Source organism: Mytilus galloprovincialis, chromosome 7 (genome assembly GCF_965363235.1).
Source record: "Mytilus galloprovincialis chromosome 7, xbMytGall1.hap1.1, whole genome shotgun sequence".
Classification (NCBI taxonomy): Eukaryota; Metazoa; Mollusca; class Bivalvia; order Mytilida; family Mytilidae; genus Mytilus; species Mytilus galloprovincialis.
In genome coordinates, this window is record NC_134844.1 from 36,501,465 (window position 1) to 36,517,981 (window position 16,517).

At 30.7% G+C, this 16,517-nt stretch overlaps 1 long non-coding RNA gene across 1 annotated transcript; it reads right to left on the reverse strand.

The window, feature by feature from the left end:
• Positions 1-3,344: 3,344 nt before the first annotated feature.
• LOC143081667 (uncharacterized) lies at positions 3,345-14,603 on the reverse strand. The gene is made up of 4 exons (XR_012980018.1): positions 14,477-14,603; positions 6,846-6,894; positions 5,187-5,327; positions 3,345-3,601 (listed from the first exon to the last, which is right to left on the reverse strand). It is a non-coding gene; the product is annotated as an uncharacterized LOC143081667 (long non-coding RNA).
• Between the last annotated feature and the right edge of the window lie 1,914 nt (positions 14,604-16,517).

Sequence of the window (16,517 nt, forward strand, 5' to 3'; positions counted from 1 at the left end):
TGTTTGAAAGTATATAATAGGTTAAATGTTTTTCATTGGTCGAGGTAGAACTGACCATAATATTCGAATAAGGTCATTTCAAATATTTCGTGCTATACTTTTGGCGGTTTTGTAAATTAAAGATATTGTCATTCGAGGTTCGCTTTTGGTGCAGTAAAGTTTCCCACCCTCCCACCCGACTTAATGTATTTTATTTGTGTTATTTTTTATTAATGTGAAAAATAATGTGTGTAAGAACAGAATCTTTATTTGATTCATTATATGTATTTTTGTACATAATGAAAATTGTTTTTATTTTTGTAGATTGGTTTTTGTGTTTGTTACCTGCAGCGGCCTAGGCAGACAGTAACACTGATGAACATTTTTTACGTTGCATTTGTCTTTAATAAAATTAAAGCTTTGCTGCACACTGTCAGGCGAGCTGATCCCATACAAAGGTGTTGAGTTTATTTTGTAAATAATTTATGTTCGCTTGAAGTTATGAATTAGAACATAACGTTGATCGTCGTTTATAGATATGCGAAATTGTGTGTTATTTTTGCTTCATGTTCTTACAGATAAACAAAGATTATCAATACTATACAAAAAAATAATAATACGTATCTCAAAATTGAAATACAAAACCTCAAGTCTAACGATCTATAACCCCTTAGGAAACCGCATTTGAACTAAATTCCAGAAGAAAGACATTTTTTTTTACATTGTATTTTTTTAGTCTTAAACATCGATGTCAACTGGCATCTGATCACAATGTACACACATTTAGTGAGTGTGTTTGTTTGAAAAAGCAATGGCGAGATCAGCTGTGAATATTTGACTGGATTAATTATTCTCTTTAAAGTAAGTCAGTGAAATTTTTGACTTAATTAAAATAAGGGAAGGAAATCTTAAACTGTCTTCGCACAACCTTAACTGCTTAAAATGACTTAACAAAACTCTTTCATTGTTATAAAAAAAAAGTGATGAAGGAATCCTGCAAAAGTAAATGAAAAAGTATTGTCCTAAATTTGAACCTAAAAACTGTATCTTTCAGACTTGCAGGTTTAATCCACCATTATCTGCTTTTGAAAATGCCTGTACCAAGTCAAGAATATGAGCGTTCTTGCCCATTCGTTTTTGATGCGTTTTATTATTTGATTTTGCCATGTGATTATGGAGTTTCCAAATTGATTTTCTAAGTTCAGTATTTTTGTAATTTTACTTTTTAATCACTCTTGTTCAAAGCTTTAAATTGTTCATGATACTGAAATGAAGTGTGACTTACTTAGGACTTGTGATCTGAAACATATAATTGTTGACTTAGCATTCAGAAACTGCTCTGAAATACTGTAATTTAAATATAAAACTGCATACATGACGTTATTACTTTTTTTAAATAGAAGAAGAAAATTATTATACCGAGTCTTTTTTGTACTTATTTATTTTCAAGTTCATGATTAGAACAAATTGTAAATTTTATTGGTTTAAGTTTTTTGTTGTTTTTTTTTAATAATTTGAGAATTTTGAGAATTCATTACAACTTGCATTGAATCAAAGAGACAAAATTTATTGATATTTAGTTTGTTCATATAAGGATAGCAGATTAATTTTCTTTTATTTCAAATAATGAAGAATTTACATTCAGAATACTTTCATTATAATATCTCTTTTAAGTTTAAATGAAAGAGGTAGGATCAGGTATCAGTAATAAAAATGGATTCCTGTTTTTGATCATTTTAATACTATATTGATCCATTATTCATGAATATTTTGGCTACCCCTTGTATTAATGTAGTCGAAATTGATTTCTGTGTTGGTTATTACAGGGGTAAAAATTCTTACCAAATATATAAATACTAAATTAACTTTTGGAATAATAATATGGCACACTGAGACAGACTTCTTAAAAGTGGTAAAATGTGTTTCTCTAATTTTTGTGCACTTGTCTTTAGTATCAAAATATATTTAATAAAATTATTAAAATAATATCAACATGTAAATAACAGCATATGGTGCTTAATATAATAATAGTTTGTTCATGAAAGTGTCAAACAAAGGGACGTAACTCGTAAACTACTATCAGAAGACACATCGAAGTGGCACATTTGCGTATTACAGCGTATTAAGTGGCACAAATTTGACATAACATTGTCCAATGCTAATGCTAATGCTCAGGGTAAAATAATCGAATATAAATGTCCAACAAATATTTAAAAGAAAACCAACCTACAGCTGCCATGAATTATTTCTTAAATAAAAAAAAATAACATATGTAAAACATAATGAGGGAAAACAATTATGATATAAAAAAATAAAAGATACCAGAGGGACACTCAAACTCATAGATCAAACATAAACTGACAACGCCATGGCTAAAAATGAAAAAGACAAACAGACAAACAGACAAACAATAGTACACATGACACAACATAGAACACTAAAGAATAAACAACACAAACCCCACCAAAAACTAGGGGTGATCGCATGTGCTTCGGAAGGGTAAGCAGATCCTGCTCTACATGTGGCACCCGTCGTGTTGCTTATGTGATAACAAATCTGGTATGTCAGTTAATTATTGAACAGGCGGATACCAAGTTGAAGTTTAAACAAATGAAGCGAATCGTTTATTCATATAGATTTAATATTAATGTAAAAAGGCCAAGTTGGAGCACTTGAATTATTTACACTGTTACGATTGTCTTTTAAAGCTTGACGGAGGTGTAGATTTCCGACTTGTATGCGTTCTATATACATAATTTTAGTTGAATTATAGTATGGCGCTTCGAGACCACAGTGTAAATAGATATATTATATGTAAATGATGATCAATAGTTAGTAAACATTTGTGTCATTTAAAATACATCTGGCATAGAATGACCGTATTAAAATGCAATATGAATAAATATTTCGGTTTTCATGAGCTAGATTGACATCATCCCTGCAATGGCTACATTTTTAAGAATGTTTAAAATTTTTGGCGTACTTTGGACACAATTTTAACGAAGTAGAATCCTGACTGGAAATATAACTTTTACGTCACTTTTATCCAATTTGGTGGTTTATGATGTATTCGTGTCAGCTTTAGGAATGATTTTCAGATGTTCAGACTCATTTGGTTTTTTCATACGATACAGGGTAAATCATGTTGACCCATATCACCCGCTTTTTTGACAAAAGACTTCTATAGATCATACAAGGTCATTTACCATATTAATTTAAAGCTGATTATTGATATTTGACTTAAGACTTTAGAACCGAATAATGCAAATGCTATATATAAGGTATAACCCCGAGTCAGCCTTTATCCGTCATTTTTTTAAATCAAATATCTATCAATATATTTTTAAAAATATCACACTCTGATATTTTTTTGTTTTTTTTATAAAGTAATATTTATTGAATTGTTGTACAACAAATATTGAATTCCTTCACAAAATCTATCACGAAATATAGTTAATATGTTCCAAATTACATCTTATTATATCATTTAAGTATAGACAATCACAACTATTGCAACAATAGCACCAACACCACAGAGAAAACTTGCAACGGTCAGGACTCCTGCAATGGTTGCGCTTTTGTGAGCTTTTTCAAAGTCACCATGGTCAGCTGCTGTATTTGCCTTAAAGGAGATAAAAAAAAGAGGATATTATGTTTGAATAATAAAACTATATACAATATAATTGTTCTGTATTACAAAAAAACATATATTCTACTTCAGCATACAAAATGTGCTAAAAAAAATATCACAGACGTATGTGTCTAGGTACCTATAAAGAAGATTGGCTTACTAAGTCATCTTTAATAACTTTTTTTTTTATTTTCCCCCGCCAAAAACTGATAATGGTAAGGTAAAGCGTTGATAGATTTTTTTTTTAATTTTAGAAATGTTTGTATAAACTTAGCGTGCATGATTTAAACTTCGTATGGATAACCTTTTAAAGTGAATAAACACTTATTGGTACGATTTGCACGAGTATATATTCTGTCAGTGATATGGGGATCAAAAAACGGGTTATAAACAGGATGTATGAATTCACGTGAAAGCATCTGAACTCTTATTGCTATAGACTCTGCAAAACTGAATAGCGTAAATGAAAGTATTCAGAACAGACAGTTACAGTGTGCACTTAGAAGACGATATAAAATAAAAGGAATTTGAAACCTTTAGATGTGGTACTGCAATGACAGGAAACGTTGTGTTGGCTCTCGAATCACTCGAAACTGTAGACCAAGAAAGCTATATCCGTCATAGGTTCTGGCAGAAGCACAGCTACAAAGCTCAATTAAATATTCTTGACCTTTTGAAGTTTCAGTACAAACATTACTCAAAAATGCTGACAACGACTTAGTGCCGGAAGGCCTTTTCTTTCTGATACCAAGAACGATATCATCGAAATATAAGTGTCCAATGGTGCAACAATACAAAGACGTTTGACCCTATTAATGTTGAGTATAAGATTTGAATGTTTGCTTCTAAGTGCAGCACTTGTATAGACGGACATCAATTGAAGATTTATGTCTTGTACATGTAGCCAATTTGACAGCAGTGTTGATGTGAAGATGTCCAATACTAATATAAAAGAACACAAAGACTAAACATCCCGAAAATCTGGCTCATATCAACAGATTTAATTCATCATTTTAAATTTACTGTAAGTACTTCATCTTCAGTGTTAAAACCGTCGTACTTGGTCGTCGTAGCTATCAACAAGATAGCGTCACAATGCCACAATCGGACTTCCATATGATTCCAAACGAACTTAAGTGTTAACTCCAAAAAGACTTACTTTTTCGATTCTGTTGGTGGTATGATTTTACAATCAATGATATATCGAGAAATATCCATTTTCAGTATGTGGAAGCTTAATTCATTATGTCAAATCTGTTACTTATGACGGGAGTAGAAGTCTATCGCATTGACTCAACGGTAATTTATGAAATCACAACGTCTAATAAGTTCGAAAAATTCTACATTTTTTGTTGTATAATAACCAAAACAGTTGATGAGCTATTCGTCCAAAAAGGGCCTGAAAATATTGAAATGCATTTAAGTGCAATTTTACCGAAGAGAGTTGAAACCTCATTTTCTAACAATTTATAAATTCATAATCGGACAATTAAAACGTGTATTATAAATCATGTCAGTACCGGAGTACTAATACTGTTTATAATTACCTATTTTTTATAACTGGTAATAAACTTACAACGCATGCATAAACCATAGCAATAACTCCGAGAGGCCAACAACAGCAACAAAAAACACAAAATGCCGGAACTGTCCAATCAAATGGTCTTGTGTCAGATTCTCTAGTCTGAACTACAACATTTGTTGGTGTTACGTGTACCTAGTGAAAGAACATAGGTTAGATACTAGAAAATGATAAGAATATTCTTTTGTTTGTTTCTTCATATTGATAAATACTGATCAAATCATTTGTATGTCAACTGAATAGAGAGAGGATACCAAAGGGATTTTCAACATGATAAAACTCAAAAGTCGAAAACAAACTGCCAATGATAATTAGAACGTGTTGTTTTTATTTTCTAAGAGAAAAACAGGATTCGATTGTGTTTACGACAATTGTAACATATCTGTTGTCATCTGTGAAACACATATTACATAACTGTCAAATAACTCGTTATGACACTCTAGTCATATCACTATGATTGTAATTTTCTTATTGCTTTAATCGTATTTTATAAAAAGTTCTTGTTTCTTCAGAAACCCAGATAATAACAATGTTGTCATGTGTTTGCTTAGAACGCTATCGTCTGCCATCTTTATGAAGGGTTAACATATGTAAATTTACCACATGCATTGTACTTTCACATCACAAAAATATCTTCATGTCATGAGCTTTACGATTGGAATTCGACTTATACAGCTTGAATTTCTTGTTTTAGGTTCGAATGTGCGACGGTTTGGTTTGAGAGTTTAATTCTAAATTTCGTTTTATTAATTTATTGTTCAAAATACTTATTGTTTGTTGTTTGTTTTTTTCAATCCTTTTCATTTCTACCATGCCATTGAGGAAGTGTGTACAAGAGTTAGATTTTAAAATTTCGTGTATATGCAGTGGAAGCGATTGCACAAATATACGATTGTCCCTTTATAAAAGGGAGAATTAACAGTAGGGAACACAAAACATTTTCTAATTAAAAAAAAAGGTTTGTTGGCTATCTTATTGTAACAGTAACAGTTTCCCTGTCTAACTTATATAGTTTCCATGTTTATAGCCGAAATAGGAAAACAAAATATATAACTGTCATTTAAGGAAAATTCATTAACATTGTTTTCGTAACATTTGGGTTGATCGGGGATCGCAGTTTGTAGATGATTTTCGCTATTTAAAGCTTTTCACTATTTGTTAAGAATTTCAGTATAATAGCACCAAAAAGACGTATATTAAAGAAGTCTTTTAAGGACAATAACTATCAAGAAGTACCGATTGTGTATTACGCACAGAAAGGCAGAATTGTAGATCAGGAATTCGAACACTGTAATTAAGATAGGTCTTTTTTTCTGTCATTCTGATTTTCGACATAATTTTCAAAAAACTATTTGATGTAAATCAGAATGTTCCATTATCGGCCATGTTTTCTGCTTGGCATGTGACGTGTATACAGAACGCATAGTTTATAAACTACATTCTCTTTGACTATTTGTTTATTTAACTCAAAACAACAATGAGAGACACGTTGGCACATGCCAAATAAAGGCAATAACAAACACTCTTAGGCTAAAAAAGAATAAAGTCAACAGTGGTATACCGCTGTTCGAACACGACGACAAAATAATTTGATTTCGTGTAGGCAAAACATGTGAACAAAAAAAGGTTTCATTCATTTTAATACACACTTACTCTATTGTCTTGCATTTTTTTCCCTATAGTTTTCTCGATAGTTTTCACACTGAAAAGTAAGGTAAAAAAGAACAGACATTTAATATGAGTAAAATAAAAAAGAAAATAGTTCAATGATTACGTTGATTTGTTGTTGTTTATGTCTTTGTGCTTAAGTCATTGATGAATAGTTGGGTTACTAGAAGTCGTAATACATATTACTTTTATATGATAGAATAACAAACGATATGGTGGTTCCACCCAAGACACAAAATCAGTATATGCAAAGCAAAATTAAGTACACAAAACATTCTTGCATACTTAATGACGTTTACAATTCATGATTTAAAAAAATGACAAATGATAAAATAACTATTTCTGACAATCCTGTTATTATCGAACATGAGCAGATTGCATCTCACTCATGCAACCGCAGGCTGTTTTGATCAGGAATATTGTCGTTCTTTTTAAAGTGTTTGTCATAATCTTATCCTTCTGTATGACTTACTTAATATTTGAATAAAAACAAATTTGTATTTCACTATTCACTTCCATGAATGATTTGGAAAAAAGGTGGTTTTTTTTCTTTTTATAGTTGTAGTGCCCCTTTAACAGGAATTTGTTTTTCGCTAAAAAGCAAAAATTAAATTGGTCTCCAAAATCATACTTAATGTATTATTTCTAAGAAAAATTGCAGATATTTTATCTACACAAGTTTTATAATTTTAAGGGGGCTCGCGGGTATAAATCATTTTTTTAAATATAGAATTACACTATATTTTTCTATAAATGAACTTTATCTTTTGCTTGAAAAAATAAAATATAATATGGGGTCACCGTTCATTAAAGCTCACAATTTGCCATCAAAAGAAGCATACATTTTTGTAAAGGTACTTTTGTTTTGTTGAACTAATAGGAGAAAAAAGGTAATATCGAAATAAAAAAAACTAAATTACAGAAATCGCTCATATTTTACAATAGTTTAAAATTTGTAAAAAGACATGTTTAATTTTTTTCTGAAATGTTTATACCCTCAAACCTCCTCAAGTAGTTAGAAAGCACTGGAAAGTGGAAAGATACACCAAAATCTCGAAGTTACATTTTGTTCTGATTTAGATCTTTATTCATTCTTCAGTACCTCGATGTTTTGTTTAAAAATAAAGCATACAGCTAAAACCTAGCGTGCATGCCAACAATACCACTTTTTGATTTAATCAATACATTGATTGAGTCATCAGGTCAGAATGGAAATGCCCTTTTTAACTGTATCAAACATGTTTGAATTCTTCGATACGTATCCGATTTCATTTCTGCAACATATCGGTAGGTATAATGCACAAAATTTAAGAAAGTAGTCAAACAAATAGGCTAATATCAGTGGATGTTATCAGCCTACATTTTTGAAAAAATAAAGAACCGTACTTGTCTATTAAAAGAGTGCACAGTGAAGTAAAGAATGTAACATCGATGATTTAAAAAACGGTAATACTTTTTTGACTAATTAGAAAATGAGAACGTTAAAAACAACTAACAAGGAAGTTAACAATCTTTTGACTTTGCCAATTACTTAGGGACTTTCCGTTTGGAATTTTCTTCGGTATTCGGTATTTTTGTTATTTTACTTTTGATCAACTAATGGGCCATTATTATTACAATACAAAAGTCAATAACCCACACGACTTTCAAATATGCGATAAAATCGTTCTATTCTATGCTTCTGTATAGCTGGTTATACAATACAAAATATATCAAATTACGGAAACCTTTCAGGGCCATGCTAGTCTACTTTTTACAATTTGATATAACAAATTATGAATTTGATACAACAAATTATTAATTTGATATAACAAATTATTAATTTGATGTAACAAATTATTAATTTGATATAACAAATTATTAATTTGATATTATACAAATATAGCCTTTGTATGAGGTCGATACAAGGATATATTGACCTGAAAGAAGTATATTGACTGAGGACGAAGTCGATATATCCTGTATTGACCTCATACAAAGGCTATATTTGTTATATTATTAATTTCCGACCATGTTTGTATCAAAATCGTCATTTAGGTTTGTTGGAACTTACATTTTAAAATTTTAGAAATTACTTTGTCTTCTTGACATTAACAACATTTTAGTTGTTTATATTTCATTTACTTTTTTTTTGGACATCTTATGTATTTGAAGATTTTTTTTCGTCAAATAATCGATCACAGATATCATTTGTTTCAAAACGTTAAACAATATCCTAAAATTCATTACATGACGTCACAAAGTATATCGCTTTTTAGATATTCTTAAAATAATCGTGCAATATGCTTTTTGCCGGTCAATATGCTTTTTGCTATCCGCCGTTTTCTCTCTACCTTCGAAAATATTGTTAAACACGAATTAATAATATAACAAGTTATAAATTTGATATAACAGATTTCCGATTTTGATATAACAAACTATTTATTTGATATAACAGATTATTAATTTGATATTACAGATTATATTTATTTGATATAACAAATTATGAATTTGATATAACAAAAAAGGAAATTTGATACGTCAAATTACTTATGCATGGATTAGGGTTATGCCCCTTCTCTATTAGACATAAAGGATATATAAGTGTAACGTTTAAACTGTCCTAAAATGTTTTTGCATTGCTCATGCGATCATGATCTGAAATCCTTATTCTATATACTAGTATACAACGTTATTAAGGTGCTCAGATTATACTCGTGTGGTCTTTATTAGCAGAAATTGAAAGTCCACCATCATTCAAAAACGCACGCATGTTTCTTTATTTTTAATCAAAATTTTCAAAATCAAAAATTAATGTTGAAACATATTTATTTAAAACAAATGCAGTGATGAATTGAAGGATGTTTAATAAATCCTTTCATAGATATAGGAAGATGTGGTATGAGTTTCAATGAAGGAACTCTCCATCCAAGTAACAATTTATAAAAGTAAACCATTATAGGTCAAGGTACGGCCTTCAATACGGATCCTTAGCTCACAACGAACAACAAGTTATAGGGGCCCCAAAATTACTAGTGTTAAACCATTCAAACGGGAAAACCAACGGTCTAATCTATATAAAAAAAAAGGAGAAACGAGATACACGTATAACTTACATAAACAAACGACAACTACTGTACATCAGATTCCTGACTTAGGACAAGTGCAAACATTTGCAGCGAGATTAAACATGTTCCTATTGAAATTAATAAATCAAAATGCCAGGGGTTTTTTTAAGAAGGAAAAGCATTTGTTTTTTATCCTTGCATGTTCATATGTTACTTAATACACTTACATCCCAATAAAACTCTTCGTTTTGCTTTGACTTGAAAATATGCAATATAAATTGATCAAATAGACCCCCCTTTTCTCGCTTATTTTTGTTCGTTCTAAGGCACCAGGTCCCATATGCGAAATTGAAAAACAAGTCCCGAAAATTGTCTCAAATAAAAAGGGAAAGGGGGAGAGTTGGTTATAAAAACATTAAAAATGCATTTTATATTTGTTACTAGACGTCAGATGAACAATCAATTAATACACGAAATGCGCCAGTTCCGGTTAATCAACTTTATTAATCATTATTATGATAAAATCATACTATTTGTAGAGAAATTTATAATTTGCTATATCAAATTGATAATTTGTTATATCAAATTGACAACTTGTTATATCAAATTAATAATTTGTTATATCAAATTAATAATTTGTTATATCAAATTAATAGTCTGTTATATCAAATAAATAATTTCTTATATTAAAATCGAAAATTTGTTATATCAAATTAATAATTTGTGATATTCAATTAATAATTTGTTATATCAAATTAATAATTTGCTATAACAAATAATTTGTTATTTCAAATTAATAATTTGTTATATCAAATTTATAATTTGTTATATCAAATTGTAAAATGTAGACTAGCATGGCCCTAAAAGTAACCTACAATAAAACTATCTCCTAAACCGTTTATCTATTAAATTTACAGCAGGCAACCTTAAGAAGAATACATATTTAATATATCAGTATAGAGAAGGAGTTCTCATATAAAAATTCCTGTTTTGCATTTTTATAAAATAATTGAAAGCAGACGGTTGTTATGTAAATAAGGACAGTCCATCGACAATAACCATGGCATCTGCCTGATGATTAAAGTCACTGCTTAGAAAATAAATGACAATGTCAACACAGCAAATTAATTGATTGAATTTCCGTATAGCTGCTAGTTTTCGCAGGGTGGTTGTTAAGTTCCGCTTATTTTCGCGGATAAAGGTATATTCTAATAGTCTAAGCGTTTTTAAACGATCTATGTTTTTTACGGCGACGGGTCAATAACTGTTATTGAAAGTTTAAACAACACAAATTTCGAAGGGCAGTATTCAATTTTTTTTTTGAAAACTCTGCATGTCAAGTGTTAATCATTTATTTAGTGTCAAATAATGAGTTTACGGTTCTTTGTCAGGTACTCTTTTTAATTAGTTCCAAATTATATAAAAGTTACAAGTCACTCTTAATAACTTTGTAACTCTATTTTAACATCAAATGTCAATTTCGTAACTAATCAACCGTAACATTTATGAGTACCTAAGTGCCGTTATTCTGTTGATTAACTTGTCAAAATACTATCAATAAATAAGACGTCATGTAGGGGGAATAATTGTTTAACCATATTGATAGTTTTTGTCATTTTTTACTACTTTTTAACTGCCAAAATATTGATTTGGATTGAATAATCCACCAAAATAGAAAACGTCATTTTTTTATCTTTACTTTGTTGCCCCTCAATTGCTAAATCTAACACCTTCTTTTGGAAAGACACGTTCTAATTGCCATGGAACTGTGGAAGTATTTGGATGTCACGTGTTTATGTTATACATCATTGGCTTAAAATGTTTGGGTTTAAGAATATGATAACAAAAATCGATTATTGTCTAATTAAAATAGATTTTTAGACACACGAGACCATTAGCGTTATTTTCGTTTGTGGTTATTGTTGATTCGTACAATGCCTACCCTCCCTCATAAGCTGTTATCACCTCTAGATTTGTGAGGGTTCGTAATGATTAGTTTTTTGTTAATGATTCCGATTTGGTATTTTCCGTAAACATTTTGGAACCTTCCGTCTCTTTTATTAAGGTAAAATCCTCTCCTCCATTGATAACTTAAGATGCACGCTGTTTAAAAAATAGATTGCTATTATTTCCAGTTAACTTTATTGAATAGTGATACTTTAGTAATACTTGATTGTAATTTGTTTAGTAGATAGATACCTTACTCAACCACATGATGATTAAAACACTGAAAATAAAACCTATAAATTTATTGCGCCCAAAGCGATATCTTTATCCCCATCCAGTAACACTCAACCTAAAAAGAGTATCACTACCTGTAAATCATCCGTATGGGCCAAAAGAACCTACACATATATATAATTTTATTTATAGTGCAACCTGATATAACATTTTTTACATACATTAATACAAAGTCAATCAGCCAGCCTTCAAAGGCTTACGAAGCACTGTCAATTAATATCTATAATTTGCGCTAATATTGAAAATATGAAATTAATACTTCAAGAACATTTTAAAACAAGATTATTTAAATATCACAATGATAAAGTAACTGGGTTCTGATTTTTGAAATATTGAATATATAGTTTGACACTAGTTTACAGTCTGTAGTAAGCAATTCAATGAGTATTTCGTCTTCAGAAAGAACGGAAAGGTCTATGTTGTTACGTTGCTGAAAGTCAGCGAAGACATTGTTTCTTTCACACAAATATAAAGGACATTTAACTAAAAAATGTTCGTCCTCAACAGATACATTGTCATTACAAACTTTACAAAAACGTCTATTTGACGGGATACCGAAATAACGGTCAAGTTCTAATTCCAACGGAAAAGTCCCACAACGTATTCTGGCTAAAGTCGATCTCTGTTGTCGTGTCATATTAGTGGTAATGTACTGCTGTGTTGTCAAGACATTTAAAAAGTCGTAATTTTGGCATGTTCACAATATCCCGTTTCCATTTATCGTGATGTTTTTGACTGGGCAAAAGTTCTGAGTAGTTGGCAATAAATTTTACACTTAGTCCATTTGTGTAGTTATTGTTAAATAGTTCCAAAAGTTCACATTTTTTCATCACTGACTATAGCTCGTTGTACCATGTTTTCTTATATTTTTCTGATAAAGTTGAATCCCATTGGTAAATATGATTTGGAATTCGACCTACGTGCAGACTTGTTATTCTAAGCCAAAGTCTTATCATGTTACACTGGCAGACGGATATATGCAGGAGTCCAACCCATATCACCACAGTTAGCCGGAATCGAACTACATTTCTCAACTCCCATAAATGTCCTGATTGCTCTGTATTGGAGTCTTTCAATATTATCGTTAGGCTTGTAACCCCAAACACCTGATGCATAGTCCATGATTGGAATAATTGTATTTGTAAAATAATTTTGTGTATGTTTTGTAATCAAAACCATCCACCAGAAAATATTTTGATGATAAGGCACCAAGTGCTCTACTTCTAGCTGTGATGAGTTCGTTCACGCACTCGTTGATTTCAAGAGTTACAGATACTGTAAACCAACTTATTTTCGCGAGTAGAGAAATAATGCGAATACAGATCGTCGCGAATATGTCAATATTTGATCTTTCCTTAATAAACCTCATCAAGTAAATCAGATAATCGCGAAATTAAATAGCCGCGAAGTGGTCAACAAAGAGTAAAACGCGAAATAAAGTATCCGCGAAAATAAGTTGGTTTACAGTATTGTAAGTCCTAGTTATCGGTATCTTGGTTTGTATTCGATAGTTTTGTTTCCCATCTTAAATACTTTGTCTGAGCACGGAGATGACTTTTGTCTAATGTGCATAACTTTCGTTTTATCACAGTTAGTTAGGCACACATAGTTGCCTCTTTTGAGGGATGGAACCTTAAAGTTATTTTCTTAGAAGTTTCTAAATGTATCAACAGTGATATTAGCCCTGAACAACGAATTTACAATTTGGTATTAAGCTTAATTGTGTTTCCGAATTACCATACCTGTAGATTTGCTCCGAACTACCATCAGCCGACAAGCAACAATCCCTTTTTAATTGCGACGTCAATTTTTTTAAATTTTGATGTCAAATTTTTTAAATTGTGATGTCAAATTTATGGAAACTTGTGTGATTTTACGTAATAGCAGACAAATTAGCATACATGTACAAGTGTAAAAACGTCTACATAAAACTTACCAGTTGGAGCGTATGACGTTTTGTTTTGTTTTTTTGATTCGAGCGTCACTGGGAGCTCTTTTGTGGCTAAGGCGCGTCTTGCTTTTTAAATTATTAGCCTGGTATCTTTGATGCGTTTTTTTTTATAGTATGTCATGATGATGATGTATATATTTCCCAAAGCAACTTTAAAAACAAAATGTATAAATTGGTTTCTTCGACGAATTTCAGAATGATCAAGAATACATGTTTTGTACACCTTGATGAACGGTTTTCTCTTTAATCTTTTATATTCGATTACAAAAATTGCTTACTACGTCTTGTCTTCAAATTGAATAAAGATTTGAAGAGTATTTTACTTGTTTTAAAAGAGAAGCAAAGATAACGTATTTATTACATAAATTATTCTTTACCTTTTGATGTATCAACTACTAACGTTGTCCCGTAGTTTACCCAGGCCCGCAATCTTCTTTTTATATATATATATATATTACTACTGTACTGATCATATCCTTATGATTGGTCTAATTAAGAAACAGATTATATCTTTATTTTTATTTTTGGAAAACAAACAAATTCCTTGGATGATCGAATTAGAAAAACAACTATGTCAATTTAAATTAAACATACTATTGTAACAATAGATTTTTGTTTTATTCATAGGTAAGTGAATAGGGTAATATCAATAACTTAAGGTATTTTGTATGATAATATTCTTTCAAACTTTCAAGCTTTTCAAAGGAAAGGTTAACTAGTCATTCGTTAAAAGTATTATGTTCATATTGTGTAAGATTAGTTCATATGAACTCATCTACAAGGATATGAATTTATTTATCAGTCCGTTTCGTTAAAACAGAATAAGAATAGTTCAGATATCTATTTCGCTGAGTAGAAGGTTTCTCATTTACTTATTCGAGAACATATGCACGCTATGTATTTTTGTAAAGCTACTTGATACAAAATGCAATTTTATTTTTCTAGATCAATGTATTTTACTAGATGTTCTCCCATTGATATTCCTATTGACGACTGGAAAAATAAAAAGAAAGGCTATGAACTCAAATGCCTCCCAACAGCTAAAATGTTTTTGCTAGATTTCCTTCGACGTGGATTGTAACACGTAGTTATCTGAATACTGAAAAATGTATGTATAGAAATCTATAAATGACTAACTTCGTCATCTTTGTTTCTCAATGCTACAAACATATTTGTCTTCCTGAAATTCTTTAATGTTGTTCTTCTGACCTATATACAGTTATTTTCCTATTCCGTACATTTTTGTCCAACATTTTTCGAATCAGGCTTTTTGAATTGCTCACCCGCAATATCGAAAACGATCTTGTAATGTTTCTTGGATATCATTGTTATTTGAAAAAAAATACAGGTATGGGTTAACTGGGATGATGACATTTGTATACATGAGAATTGTATGACGAGAAATAAAATGCCTAAATGATATTGTTCTCCCAAATCCAGGAACACAACCAGATATTTTTTTTATACACTAGTTGGGATAAATTTGGTATTTTCCGTCTCTTTTATAAGATCATTCAAGGTTCCATGTCTGCCTGTAATTTCAATAGCCAAATATGTTTATTTAACATTAACCATTGGGTATTTTTAAAACGCATAAATGACCCTGTCCTTCAAAATCCTATTTAGTATATTAATACTATAAGGAAAGTTTTTAGTGATTTTTTAGTAGTTTAGAGACCACTCATAAGTAGTGAGGTACACAATGTTTTGTATGAAAACAAAGCATACTTTAGAAAAAATACTTTCCAATAGGTAACATCATACAATTTATGGCACCATTATATTTTTTCAAAATGACATCGTATGGCGTACCAAATAGTTGTCAAAGGTACCAGGATTATAATTTAATACGCCAGACGCGCGTTTCGTCTAAATAAGACTCATCAGTGACGCTCAGATCAAAATAGTTGTAAAGTCAAAAAAGTACAAAGTTGAAGACCATTGAGGACCCAAAATTCCAAAAAGTTGTGCCAAATACGGATAAGGTGATTGAATCCTGAGATAAGAAAATCTTTATTTTTTCGAAAAATTCAAAGTTTTGTAACAGGCAATTTATAAAAATGACCACTTAATTGATATTCATGTCAACACTAACGTGCTGACTACTGGGCTGGTAATACCCTCGGGACGAAACGTCTACCAGCAGTGACATCGACCCAGTGGTGTAAATAGTTATCAAAGGTACCAGGATTATAATTTAATACGCCAGACGCGCGTTTCGTCTACATAAGACTCACCAGTGACGCTCAGATCAATATAGTTGTAAAGCCAAACAAGTACAAAGTTGAAGAGCATTGAGGACCCAAAATTGAATTCAACCGCTTCTAATCAATGCTTATGAATATGCTGCATTTGTCATCATGAATGGACGATAGTAACTCTTCAACTATAACACCGTTACTCCAAGTCTAGTGCATT